Consider the following 12,531-nt stretch of genomic DNA (forward strand, 5'->3'; position numbering starts at 1 on the left):
ATCTCTCGTGAAGAGAATGTGCCCAAGGAGGAGGCAAATCCCTCGAGCAAATAGGGATGCGTAACCAATGAGACCGAGTTACAATTGAAAATATGCTTTTGGAATTGTAATGGATACCCATGGAATGCGGGGGTTGGCATTGATGAACTAACAAGCAAAGCAGATGTTGTACTTCTTGTTGAAGCTTGGGAGCATGATGCACAAAGGATTAACGGCTTGGAGAATTACAATGTACATTCATGTGGTCAAAGAATCTTAAGCAACGAAGAGGACAAAGGAGGGATATCATGTATGGTTAAGAAAGGATCGGAAGATTTTGTATCAATTATGAAAGATGACAAGTACAAGCGTTATGTATGGCTGAAAATTATGACACCAAAAAGAGCACCCATTTTTATAGCCGGTTACTACATTCCTCATCATGATTCCCCCTTTTATGCTTGCATGGATAGACATCAGCCATTTTTTGATTTAGAAGAGGACATTGCTTATTTCAAAGGTGAAGGTGATGTTATTGTATTTGGGGATATAAATGCTCGCACAAAAACATTGCAACATGATACTCAACAATTTGATATGCCATACATTTCAAGGAAGTTGGAGGAAGTTCACTTGTATGATCGTTCTTCAATGGATAAGACTAAGCATGATAACCTCAGCCAAAGAAAAGAGAAATTATCACTATGTATGAATGTCAACGGGCACCAATGTACATTGAAATGGTTGAGCAAAAATTATGGATGAAGAAGCTTCAATATGATGCACCATTGGAAACTAAATGGGAAGCTTTCAAGAAAGTTATTTGTTCTTGTTCCAAAAAATGCTTTGCTATAAAGCATTTCCATGATATCAACAAAGATAGATCACGCAAAAGGTGGTTTGATAAAGAATGTCAAGATGCTCGAAAGTCCTTGATAAAGCTTGATGAAACTATAGACAAAGACAACTAACAAATTCATTTGCATACATACAAGGCATTGATTCAAAAGAAGAGAAGAAGATTGGAAGTAAAGCAACAACTTTTTCAAGTCCAAAAGAAGGCACATGCATGTGGAAGATTTTGGAGAAACTTGAGGGGCAAGCGGGTTGAGAATTTTGGTAACTCGAGTCTTGTGGATATGCACACATATTGTAGGCAATTATATGAGCAAGCAAATGCTGAAAAAATGTCATTTTATGGTTCACTCCCATGTATGCCCTCTTCTTTTACTATTAAGGATGTATGTGGTGGACTTGAAAAGTTGTCCACCCACAAAGCGGGAGATCTTCAAGGTATCAAGCCGGAGATGATCAAATGGACGGGAGATTTTACCCATGAGTGGATGTGTGATATGTTCAACCTTGCACTTCAACATGGTATGCCTTATGATTAGAGTCCTAATTGGGTTAAGCCTTTGCATAAAGGAGGGGATGTAAAGAATGTAAACAACTACCGGACTATAATGATTGGGTCTCTTATGGCAAATTTGTTTGGGTGCATAATGGAGATGAAATTGAGTGATTGGGCTGAAGAGAATGACAAGCGTGCAAAGGGACAAGCAGGTTTTTGTCGATGCCATAGCACCATTGATCATCTTGTCACTCTTCGTGTTCTCATGGAGGAAAGTCGGTTGAAAGGCAAGCGATTGTATTGTTGTTTTGTGGACTTTAAGAAATCCTTTGATATGATTCCACGTAAGAATTTATGGAGAAGGATGGAAGAAATCCAAGTGCTAAGTGAATTTATGCTTGGGGTTTCTCGAATCTATGAATTGCGCATGGGAAGAGAAATTTCAGAAATTTTTGTAAGCACTATTGGCGTTAAACAAGGATGTCAGTTGTCACCAACTCTCTTTGGTCCATGCATCGATCAATAGGAACAAATGATACTTGATTTTATGCAAGAAGAAAGCATTGAAGAGGTCACTATTTGCAATGCGGTAATCATGTTTTTGTTGTATGCGGATGATGTAGTGCTTCTAGCACACACTTTAGAAGATGCACAAAAGCTTATGGTTGTCCTTGAGAACTTTTGCTTGCATAGTGGGCTGGTTGTGAATGAATCCAAAAAAAAGGTTATGCTTGTGAAAACCAACCATAAGGAGAAGCCATGCATTGTGTACAACAATGAGACACTTGAAGTTGTTGAGAGCTTTAAGTACCTTGGCCTTGAAGTTCCGTCTAATCACAAGTGGCATGAATGTGCTATGTGTCGTTTGGAAGCGGAAAGAGAGCATATTATGCATTTGAGAACATGTGTAATGTGGGAAACATCAAGTGTTAGGTTCTCAAGAAGTATCTTTTTTATGCATTGGTAACACCGGTTCTTCTTTATGGAGTTGAAGTGTGGGGCAGGAGCATCTCAAAGTCTACTTGGAAAGAGTTTGAGAATGTCCAAAAGCGTTTTCTTACAAACTTTCTCCAAGTGAAGACACAAACACCATATATGCTCCTACTTCTTGAGTCAGGATGTCTTCCAATTGAGGTTATGGGCATGGAAAGAGTTGTGGAGTACATGATAAAGACGCGTCAAAACCCCTCACATCGACTTCCTACAATTGCATGGGAAGCAAGAAAAAAAGTTCAAAAGACGCATAAAAGCAAGATCTTGAGCTGGATGAAAGACATAAAGAAATGGTTTGGGAGATGGGATGCATTACACTTGCTACATGATGCTTCAATTGACTCCCAAGTGAATGAAGCTTTTCTACAACGCCAATGTATTACGGCTTGGGAGAAATCTGGTGGGTCACGCTTCATACATTACACCACCCATATTGCCCCCAACTACAAAACCATGTTCTTTGTTGAAAGTGGAAACCATACTCACACGAACATGCTTGAGCCTACCCCCTTGTCGACGATACGCACTATTGCAGCCATTCATCTTAGCTCCCATTTCCTTCGATGCAAGACATGGCATTGGGGCAATGGAGAAGAGTCAAATCGAATGTTGCCCACTGCAAGTTCGAGAGTCTGAGTACCACACACTACTAGAGTGCTAAGCTTTTGGTCACATCCGAACTTGCTTCTCTCACATTTTCAACCATGATGTAGACCTACACACTTTCCTCTCCCAGCCAAAGTGTGGGCTCTCCATTGCGACTCTCATCACCACAATTTTGGAGCATCGAGAGTCACTCATCAGCCATACACATACTACATCACATGTAACTTTGGTCCCATAGGTCATATTTGACCTCCGAGGACAATAATAAAATCTATCTATCTATCCCTCTCTCTCTCCCCCCCCCCTGCTTCCTAGCCCTATGCCTCCTACCTCCTCTGGCTGCCCACATTTCCCTTATACGCTTGTCAAAACCGGAATGATAAGGGCCTTTGAAGTGTTGAACACCCTCGATGTTTAGCACAAACACACGAAAAGAAGGGAGATGGTGCAGCCTGCCTGTTGCATGAAGGAAGGAAGAGAGAGACAGAGAGAGAGAGAGAGAGAGAGAGAGAGAGAGAGAGAGAGAGAGAGAGAGAGAGAGAGAGAGAGAGAGAGAGAGAGAGAGAGAGAGAGAGAGATCCATGCAAAGACACATACTTGCCTTACAAAAACACGTTCAACTAAACCGCTTAAAGCACAGGGGAGCTAGCACGAAAGTGTAACAAAGCAGCTTCGACCCTCGAATGGGGAGAGAGTTTCAGATACTTCAGGGATTCCTCTCTCAATTGGTCCCCTTGACTCCCCAAACTTGGAAAGGGTTCCTTAGACCCCTTTGGAGAGAATTTTCACGCTCAATGAACAACAAAGGTATCTCTAAACTATCTCAACCTTCGGATGACAAAGGCTTTTGCTAGAAGGATGTGGAGCTCGTAGTGTTGCAACACAACTTGGGTATGTACGAAAGGCTTCTGTTTGGTAGTTTGGAAGTACTTGCAGCCTCACCTCCACCTGTCAATGGATCAGAAATCGATTGGCGAGCCTGGCATTGGCCAAAAGACAGAGCATTCTCGCTTCCCAAGACCCAAAGTATCTATAATATGATGATATACAAAGCGGATTAGATCGACCCACTCACCAGAATTTGGAAGAAAAATTGGACAGAGGAGCGTTGGAAACAAAGTACTAAGGCCATTTGGGAGACTAAATTTCTGCAATTCATGAAGGTATTCATATGGAAGGTTCTCTAAGGAGCGTTGCCTATTGGGATCAAGGTGCACGCTAGACGGCTCGACTCTGACACATGCTCTAGTTGTAAATCATTCGCTGAAGACCCCCTTCATCTATTCTTTAGGTGCCCTACTTCATGGGGGCTAGCACCAAGGTTTGTAAATGGGTACAGAGGACTTGGAAGATTATCTTCCTTACTGATGACCTGATCTTGGGAGGGCATAGATTCCAAAGCCAGGCCATCTTGACGTGCACCCAAATTACTAGATTTAGCTACCTGAACCAGATCTGGAAGTCTAGAAACCTTCGGGTTTTTGAGGCCAATTTGGTTGTGGCCCATTTCGATGATATCGTACGCATGAGCACTAAACTCATCCATGGTGTTGGATCAAGAAGAGGGTCAGTAGACGAGGATACATAATGGAACACTTGAGAGTGTAGGCTCTTCACCGCTGGTTTTGTTTCCTCTGTGTTTGTGTACAAGCCTCAGTTGAAACCCTAGCCCCCCCCAAAGGCACATGTAGTGCTTGAGGGCAATTGTATTCTTTTTGAGTTAGTATAACTTCTCTCAACTCACAATTGTGAGTATGGCAAAAATAAATAAATAAATCTACTAAAGATTCTCACTGACAAACATTTTATATAATCACACAAACATATTGGCACCAAATTCTTGTCGGTTTTCTTGAAGACAAGTTTGAAATAGAATCGAGATTTCCCAATTTTAGCGGGTTCAAAATACACTAAGCCCCGATTTTTTTGTGAACACTATTCGAGCCAATGTTTCCATCATCCATGGTAAGGTAATCAAGATAAAAGGGCCAATAAAAACTTGATCCATGTCTTCGGATATGTCTCCCTTTTCATATAGTTTTTTTGCTTTAGAGTCTAGAAGTGGGACATATTCAAGCAGGTGTTGAATGGGTTAGAGCAAGTAAGATAAGATCCTCACCGTCGAATCTTGAGTTTGAGCCTTGTTGGTGGCTCATTGGTCCAAGTTAGACCCCTTGATGTCTTCGTATTCACGGCCATTTTTGTTACATGAAAATTCTTGTTTGGCATCGTGCATCTTGTGCATCTCATCGTTTGTGACACCGCTTCTATCTCCGATACTCCTTGCATTTAGATCAAAATGCACCCTCCCAAGGTAAAAATAGTGCAACACATTGACCGCAATTCGTCGCCTCTTTTAGATGACCTTATATTGGCCCCTTTACCCTAAACAAGTGGCGGGTTTTTTTTGGCATGCCAAAACATGTCCCAAGGAGACATGTTTTTCGTACAGGTTAAGGGCTTCTCTATGAAAAACTCAACTTTATGGATTGATATGTGCTCCAATCTGCTTTTGTGTATCTAGTGGTGTGGTAATAATTGTTTTTGTGCATTTTGGTAACTTGGCATACTAAAACATGCCTTATTAGAGGAGAAAGATCTACAAATATTTTTGGTTTTTTGTGCATTTGTTCATTTAGTGAATGAGGTTGGAAAAAATTATAAGAATAACAAAATTTAAAAGTATTTGTGGCGCTGCAGTGAAGCAGTGAAACATATATGTTAAAAAGCCAAAAAGTTTCAAATGTTCACAAACAAATCCTCCCCGTTGTGCATTTGTTTAGTTAGTGAATGGATCCTTCGTTAAGCGAATATATACAACCTGGCAATTTGTATTATTGTTATATAATGCATAAACTACCTTTAATATTTTGTTTTATTATTATTTTTTTATAACAAAAGCATTGACACAGATATATTAGAAAGCCAAAAAGTTTAAAATGTACCTTAACAATTTGTTTTGTTGTTATAGAAATAGTATGTGACCCACGCGTTGCTGTGGCTGTTAGCGGGTCACCGCGACGGACATCTGTAGCATAGCTATTGGGCACTAACATAATGTCAATACTCAAGGAAGTGACTCGGATGGGACATGGAGACTCCTTGAGATCATCAATCTCAAGAAGTGAACCTTAACAAGCAAACACAATAACTCTACAAGCAAATCAACACTCAATGATCAGGGAAATCTTCCTATGTCCTTTCTCATAGCTCTAGGTCATCACGCCATTTTGGGACTCGAACGGACTCGAAATGCAACGAAACTTTGGGAGGAGGTCTAGGACACCTAGGGGCACTATCCTACCAAGTCTGGTCGCAATTGAACAAGGTACCAAAATTACTATCCATCATGAAAAAGGTCATGAAAACTGCATCAAAACATAGTAGAAAGGTTGCCCTATGGTCTAGGAACACTCTCCTATGGTCAAAACAACTAAAAACAGTGCTTTAAGCACTCAAATATGAAGATTAGGCTCACTAACACGTAGTTGTGAACCTCAACAAAACTGACAATCCTTAAACTTAATTGAAAGAGCAAGGAAAGAGGAACACAATGCAAGTTTCAAAACTAAGAATGGATTATCCAATCATTAGTTGTGATGATTACAAGTTGGAGCTGCTTCGTAGCTTAGAGCGTACGTACAACAGAGCTCTTTCCTCTCTAAAGATAAGCATCCCTTTACATTAAGGTTATTGACATTTATACCTAGGGCATTTGAAATGGTCAGTGGCCGGCTCACACGGACCTTTACAATTATCATGACATCATTACAACTCACGGAATTGACTGCTACTATGGAATCAGGATTTACACAGAGTATCACTACACTAGCTCGGCAAAATAATTGACTACAAATGTGGTGTCCGGCTACGTGTCCGGTCAGGTGGACGCCCGTTCGATCTGTCTCTTAACATTCCCCCCTTCCTAATTCGTGTCGTCCCTTGACACGACCTTGTTCAGTCTTGTCATAGAGTTGTCTTCAGCTTTGTCTTCAAGGTTGGTCTTTAGCGTGGGAAGTGCTTTGCCATTGATGATGCTGTTGGAATTAGGGTTGCAGAGAAACGCACACAACTTGGAGAAGACGAAGGAAGCTCAAGGCACACAATAGAGAGTGTATTACTTAGTGTGCAATGGAAAGATACATAGCCCTAGAGTGATGGGCGTATATACAATGCACGGGGGAAAAAACCTCCTAAAGAGGGAAAAAATGCCCCGACGGTCCTAGTGTGTTCACACACATCACTACCACATGTATATGGTAACAAATTCCCCCTGGAGTGATGCGGTGAACGAGAGCTGGCACATGAGTAAAGGGAAGTGCCATGCCCTGAGGACATGATCAGTCCACAAAGGGGAGTAAGCACAAAGCTTTGCAGAAAGCTTCAAGCTTCTCACGAGACAATGCCGTTGTGAAAAGGTTTGCAAGGTTGTCCTGTGTTGGCACATAAGCCAAGCTGATCTCTCCTGCTGAGAGCCTCTCCTTGACATAGTGGTAATGCACCTCAATGTGCTTTGTGCGAGTATGAAAAAATGGGTTCCTCGCAACTGCCAATGCGCTCTGACTGTCATTGTAGATAGTGTTGGCAGTGTCCTATCCAACACCCAAATCAGCCATAAGGCGTCTGAGTCATACACACTCAACCATAACTGTGAAGACTGCCCTGTACTCAGCCTCACAACTCGAAGTGGCCACAGTAGGTTGCTTCTTGCTCAACCATGATATACATGAACTGCCAAGCATGAAACAAAAACCACTTGTGGACACTCTCATGTCAAAACAACCAGCCCAATCTGAGTCCGAAAAAGCATGTAATTCTGGCGGCAATGATCCCCCCTTGGGATAAAACAAGCCAAGATGTAAAGTGCCACTAAGGTAGCGAAAAATCCTCTTGACAGCCTGCCAATGCTTAGACCCTGGGCTATGCATAAATTTGATGATCTGTGAGACTGCAAACTGAATATCCAACCTCGTGTTGCATACATAAATGAGGCATCCAACAGCAGTTTGATAAAGAGTGACATCAACAGGATCGCCAACATCATGTAGACTCAACTTCAAACCTGTTTCCATGGGAGTGGCAATAGGTTTGCAATCCTCAAGTCCAAACTTACATAACAATGTCTCTATGTAACTTTTTTGACACAAGGAAATACCACCATCACACTGCTTAAACTGTATACCCAAGTAATGATGCAACAGCCCCAAATCTTTCATCTTGAAAGTAGCATTCAAATCAGCCTTAAATTCAGCAATATGTCTCTCATTTGGTCCAGTGATCAGCAAATCATCAACATAAAGAACCACAATGAGAAGTACATCACCCTCACGCTTTACATACAATGTGCTTTCTGTTGGACTGTTACGAAAGCCTTGTTTGACCAAATGAGTGTTAGCTTTCTCATACCAAGCACGAGGAGATTGCTTCAACCCATACAAAGCCTTGTTACATTTTCACACTTTATCCTCTTGTCCTTTTATGACAAAACCGCGAGGGTGCGTTACATAAACTTCCTCAAATATGTCACCATTCAAGAAAGCAGTAACAATGTCTGATTGATGTACATCCCAACCAAAATGAGCTGCCAATGCACATAGAAAATGCACAGTAGTCATACGACAAGTGGGAGCGAAAGTCTCTTCATAATCTATGCCTTTTTGCTGTGCATAACACTTTGCAACAAGTCAAGCCTTATGGCGATCGATCTCACCATCCAGTTTGCGTTTCAACTTGTAAAACCACTTCATACCAATGGCCTTTTTTCCAGGAGGCAAATCACATAAAGTCCATGTGTCATTTTCTATAAGTGCATCATATTCTGATTGCATGGCAGCCATACAATTTTTTGAATTCTGTGCTTCATCAAAAGACAGAGGCTCCTCAACATCATATAAGCTAGACACAGCCAAAGCATAACAATCTGATGCATAAGATGCATGGCGAGAGCCTGAACGAGTACGACTAGACAAAGGTGCATCCAATTTACTGTCAAACAAAGTGTGCACCAGCCATTTTGGCATACCTCTCGCCTGCTCATTTTCAGCCCTTTCCTCATCATGTGCATCATGTACATCTGCATCAGTAATAGGCTGATCTAGAACATTTTCAAAAACCCTCATAGGATGTACATTTGCCTCATTGGAACTTACATTCGTATTTCCACCACTGAAAAGAGGCAACAAAGTGTCATAAATGTCATGTGAGCTTACATTACTGTCTCTAGTACATGACAGCAAGGGCTGAACAGAATCTTCCACAAACACTACATCCCGAGAAACCAGAATACGTTTTGTTTGCGGAAGATACAACCTGTAACCTTTGCTTTCAGCACTATAACCAACAAAAATACATTTGACAGCCTTATCATCCAATTTTCTGCGTTGTGTTTGTGGCACCAAAGCATATGCCAAACAACCAAAAACACGTATGTGCTCAATAGAAGGCTTTCTATCATGCCATGCTTCATATGGAGTAATAGACTGCAAAGCTTTCGTAGGACACCTGTTAAGTACATAAGTGGCACACATGATGGCCTCAAGCCAAAAACAATGCGGCAAAGCTTGACTTTTGACCATACATCGTGCCATTTCCGTCAGCGACCTGTTTTTCCTCTCAGCAACACCATTTTGCCGAGGTGTATAAGGCATTGTACATTGGTGTTTTATCCCACGACTAGACAGAAATGCATTAAATTCATGAGACATACACTCCCCCCCCCGATCAGAACGGAGGGTGCCCATAGTACATTTCGAGACATTTTCAGCCATAGCCAGAAATTGTTTAAAGCACATAAAAACTTCGGACTTCGCTTTAAGCGAAAATACCCATGCATGCCTGGAGTAATCATCAATGAAAGTCACAAAGTACAGGTATATTGCCCAAGGACAGAGTTTGCATGGGCCCACAAACATCACTATGCACAAGCTGCAACCTGTATGTGGTCCAAACTAAACCATCCTTTGGAAATTTAGAACGCTGCATTTTACCCAAAATACAGCCTTCACAAACATGTTTGACAGGTGCTTGAAGAGGCGGCAAAGAAGCAACCATACCAGATTTTTGCAAACGCAGCAAACTAGCAAAATTCAGATGACCAAAACGTGCATGCCAAAGTTTTGCATCTGAAATAGCCATTGAATCTACAACAGCATTTGCAAAATTTTGTCCACACTTGTCATACAAAGTGAGCTTATACAGCCCACGGCACAAAAGGCCAGATGCAACTATTTCATCACCAAAACTGAGATCATGAACTGTACATTTGTCATCCATAAATTTGACTACAAGTCCAAGTCTAGCAAGTGCGGATACAGACAAGAGATTTTTCTTGATCCCAGGTACATAAAGTGCATCAACAAGTATGAAAGAACTGCCATTAGCAGCATTGAGCACAATCTTTCCAACTCCTTGAACCGGATAAGAGGCATTGTTGGCACAAGTGACAAAATTCCCATGAGGGACAGACTCGAGAGAGGTAAACAACTCACGATGTGAGGTAATGTGCTTTGTAGCACCACTGTCGAAATACCACACTTGTGAATGTGCATCAATTGACAAGCATGCATCATGGTGTTGGGGTATAGGCGTCTGTGCCTTGCCCGGCCGCCCAGAGTCTGGGCGCCCACTCACTTGTATACCTTATACATAGCATAAGTGTATAGGGGTCTGCTCACTCTTTGAGTCTCCCCACCCATATCTGTGTGTCGTGTGTCTCCTTCTCTCTCTCTCACTCTCCGTCTGTGGTGCTCCCCGATCCCCTTCAATTGGTATCAGAGCTATGGTGACCGCGGAGAGCACGACGGCTTTGAGAGCTTCGAGGCGATAGCTCGCTCTCTCTCGACGGTAGAGAGATTAAGAAAGCAGAAGACTTGCTGTGAGAATGCAATAGGAGCTTGGTGTGGTCAAGCTTGGTCGAGGAGGCGGTTGCGGCTTCCTTGGTGAGAGGAGCTTTTGAGCTCAGTGGAGCTCGTTAGAGAAGTGCTCGGCGGAGGAGAGCTTGACATTCGAGTGCTTGGATGATGTTGTGGCAGAGCTCTTGTGTTGGAGCTTGCATTGAGAGGACATTGCATCACACAGAGTGGAGCAGGAGCAGGTTCAAGACTGTGTGCAGCTCGTTTTTGCCATTTTCGGGCTCTAAAACGCAGTTTTTTGCGTAGCTCCGTCATACAGAGTCAGATCTACATGATCCAGGAGTCTAGGTCAAGGTTTTGGCACGCTCTAGACGCGATGGTGATGTCTATTTGCTGAAATTATGCTCTGAATTACAGCAGGTACAGCAGCAAGTTTATTTGTGCACTTTCGGATCCCAAAAACACTGTTTTTGGCATAGCTTTCACACCCGGACTCGGATACATATGATCCAGGAGTCTACCTTGGGGTTTTGGCACGCTCCGGACGCACTCATCATATCAGAATTGTAAAATTCTGAATGCTGAATTTTCTGCAGCAGTGGTTGTTTATTGTGTGTCGAGGATTCCACACATGGTTTGCTCTCAGATGTGAGAGTGATATTTGCTGCAAGTTTCCTCACAGGTGGGAGGATACGATGTATGCCTTATGTGGTTTGATGCTCAGGGAGACTAATGTGATTGCATTTTGAGCTCGGCAATGTATGCCTCGAGCATGTTTTTTGGCAGTCACAGGTAGAGCAGATATTTGTGTACTAGATTTGCAGGTGTTTGCAATGATGTATGCAAAGTGTGGATATTGGTGCATGCATTTAGAGTACGGTTTGATGCGCTTTGGTTGCTCATGGTTTTGAGCGTGCAGTCAGTTTGGTTACTGGTTTTGTGGCCGTTTTACTGACGAAACTCTGGCGAAATTTTCCCAGGAGTTTTATGCGCATCATTTATGCGATCTAGGTAGAGATTGCGGGTTGCACTCAGCATTTGTGTGCGGTGTTCTCTGCAGGTGGGAGATTTGTGCGTATGTATGCATCGATACCGCACAGTGTGGGCTTGGTGATTAGCTCACAGATTACAGTGTGATACTAGAACATGCGAGGCTTGTATTGACATTGCGGGAGCTCTATTTTGGAGTGTGTCTCACAGGTTTTACATTGTGTTTCTGGCCATATTTGTAGACAGTTTCCAGGTGTTGTTGGTGAGGTGGTTTTGCTTTCTAGTTTGCTACATTGTGCTCATGGCAGAGACAGGTGATCGATCAGATTGTGACCTCTCACAGATGCGCATGTTTGATGGGTCAGACTTTGCGGCATGGAGAGAGTGTATGCTTGATGCATTGACACAGCGAGGGTTGCATCGACCATTGAGTGGTGATGCAGGTAGACCTTCAAACATGTCTGATGATCAGTGGTAGGAGCTAGAGGAGATGGCACTATCTACGCTCTCTTTGCACCTTGCGGAATGTGTATATGCTCTTGTTATGTATGAGACTACTTCGAGAGCACTTTGGCGCAGATTACATGATATGTATGATAGATCTGAGTCATCAAGGACTCGTGTGAGACATGTACATTCACGAGTACGCCGACAGGTGATATGTTGGTATTGTGGTCATTCTGGACACGTTAGACGGCGCTGTTTTCGTCGTATGCGACATCGTAGGAGACATGGCAGTCTCAGAGATGTATGTAGTGATGC

Source organism: Adiantum capillus-veneris, chromosome 26 (genome assembly GCF_014529385.1).
Source record: "Adiantum capillus-veneris isolate H3 chromosome 26, ASM1452938v2, whole genome shotgun sequence".
Lineage (NCBI taxonomy): Eukaryota > Viridiplantae > Streptophyta > Polypodiopsida > Polypodiales > Pteridaceae > Adiantum > Adiantum capillus-veneris.